This window comes from Monopterus albus, unplaced genomic scaffold (assembly GCF_001952655.1).
Source record: "Monopterus albus unplaced genomic scaffold, M_albus_1.0 scaffold21.1, whole genome shotgun sequence".
Lineage (NCBI taxonomy): Eukaryota > Metazoa > Chordata > Actinopteri > Synbranchiformes > Synbranchidae > Monopterus > Monopterus albus.
This window is the reverse complement of record NW_018127901.1, coordinates 775,082-777,347: the sequence shown is the minus strand read 5'-3', so window position 1 is coordinate 777,347 and position 2,266 is coordinate 775,082. Positions and strand designations below refer to the sequence as shown.

The following is a 2,266-nucleotide window of genomic DNA, read 5'->3' as shown; positions in this document are numbered from 1 at the left end:
ATGACGGTGTAGTGTGTTACTAATGGTAACCGTTGAGACTGCGGTCCCAGCTCTCTTCAGATCATTGACCAGGTCCTCCTGTGTAGTTCTAGGCTGATCCCTCACCTTTCTCAGGGTCATTGATACTCCACGAGGTGAGATCTTGCATGGAGCCGCAGTCCAAGGGAGATTGACAGTCATCTTGAATTTCTTCCATTTTCTAATAATTGCACCAACAGTTGTTGCCTTCTCACCAAGCTGTTTGCCTATTGTCCTGTAGCCCATCCCAGCCTTGTGCAGGTCTACAATTTTGTCCCTAGTGTCCTTAGACAGCTCTTTGGTCTTGCCCATAGTGGAGAAGTTGGAGTCTGATAGATTGGGTGTGTGGACAGGTGTCTTTTATACAGGTAACGAGTTCAAACAGGTGCAATTAATACAGGCAATGAGTGGAGGATAGGAGGGCTTCTTAAAGACAAACTAACAGGTCTGTGAGAGCCAGAATTCTTGTTGCTTGGTAGGTGATCAAATACTTATTTCATGCAATAAAATGGAAATAAATTATTTAAAAATCTAACAATGTGATTTACTGGAATTGTTTTGTAGATTCTGTCTCTCACAGTTGAGGTGTACCTACGATGAAAATTACAGAACTGTCCGTTCTTTGTAAGTGGGGAAAAGTTGGAAAATAGGTGGTGTATCAAATACTTATTTGCCCCAATGTATAAGAAAGTTCTCCGAGTTTCTGATCCTTTGTGGTCAAAATCTGGCTACGTTTCACTGACTGGAACTATTCGGTCAAGGTGAGGGAACGCCCCCAGTCACGCATAACAACAATAACGGTAGCGGGGGTGTCTGACTCAGACCTGCCAGCTTCCCTCTCACTAGTCTCCACATGGCTGATGCTGTAATTCTCCCTCTCTTTCTGGGTTAGGAAACGTCCGCTGCTGGCCCAGCACTGACTCAGGAGCCTCCTCCTCATCCGTGCACACTGGTCACAGAACTGTGCCTTATGACCTGAACTAGGATGAGACATGACAGCTCATCTCTTCTGAACAACCGCACAACAGCTACACACGGTGCTGGGTGAGCACACTTGTCGTTTCTGCCAGGCCACATTTTACTTTAACCTCATGTATTTTATTCTGATTTGAAGAAGTCACCAGGAGCCTCACATACACGACCGACTCTAGTGGACTTAACATCGTGTGAAGAATCTCATGAACTGACCAGCAGCTCCAGCCTCCTCCGTTTCCCTCTGATGTGTGAAATGTCTCAGCAGACAGAGAATTACCACAAAGCCTGAAACTATATGTGGACAACTAACGACGCCTGCGACTTACCGAGGAGAGGAAACTCAGAGGCTGGGAGGCGCGTTGTGAACAGCTTGTCCAGGATGCAGAGAGCTCGACGCATCATGAAGAAACAGACCGGGATGTCGCTGAGGTTCAGAGTCATGTCGTTCACAGCTCCTCTGAAAAATTACGAGCCAAGTTTAACTCGACTGAAGCAGCATTAAAGAGAAGATTAGACCAAGCTACGCACTCACATTTCTAATGGCTAAGTTTCTGACCGACGCTGCTTGTTGTTTAATGTATCAAAGGCTGTGAAGACTCAAAGACCTGCCAGCTGCCAGGGTCATTTCAGAGACCTCCAGCCACAGCACAGAGAGGAGGCACACACACACACACCGAGACCACCCAGCCCCCCAACTCCCCTTCACTAACTGTCTCACCAGGCCAGGTACGCACAGTCCTGAGGAAATTTAACCCCCGCAGAGTGGCAGGACCGGACAACATCCCTGGGAGGGCTCTCAGGGCATGTGCCAGCAAGCTGGCTGATGTTCTCACCACCATCTTCAATCTCTCCCTCAGCCAGAGCATCGTCCCCACCTGCTTTAAGACCACAACCATCGTCCCCCTTCCCAAGAAGAGCCCGGTCACCTGTCTAAACGACTACAGGCCAGTGGCACTCACCCCAATTATTATGAAGTGTTTTGAGAGAGTGGTGCTGGCCCACATTCAGAGCAGTATACCGGACACCCTGGACCCCCTGCAATATGCCTACCGGCCCAACAGGGCCACCTCAGACGCCATCGTGGCTGCCCTCCACTATTCCCTTTCTCACCTGGAAAATGGAGACTCCTACATCAGGATATTTTTCATTGACTACAGCTCCACCTTCAACACAGTTGTCCCCCACAAACTGTCCACACACCACCCTCTGTGACTGGCTCCTGGACTTTCTGACTGGCTGGCCCCAGACTGTCAGGGATGGCAAAAGGACCCCC

At 49.1% G+C, this 2,266-nt stretch overlaps 1 protein-coding gene across 1 annotated transcript in view; it reads right to left on the bottom strand.

Annotated features, from left to right (window-relative positions):
- The window catches only part of ccdc69 (coiled-coil domain containing 69), a 23,006-nt gene that overhangs the window by 11,686 nt on the left and 9,054 nt on the right, over positions 1–2,266 (bottom strand). The gene's annotated exons all lie outside the window — the stretch shown is intronic.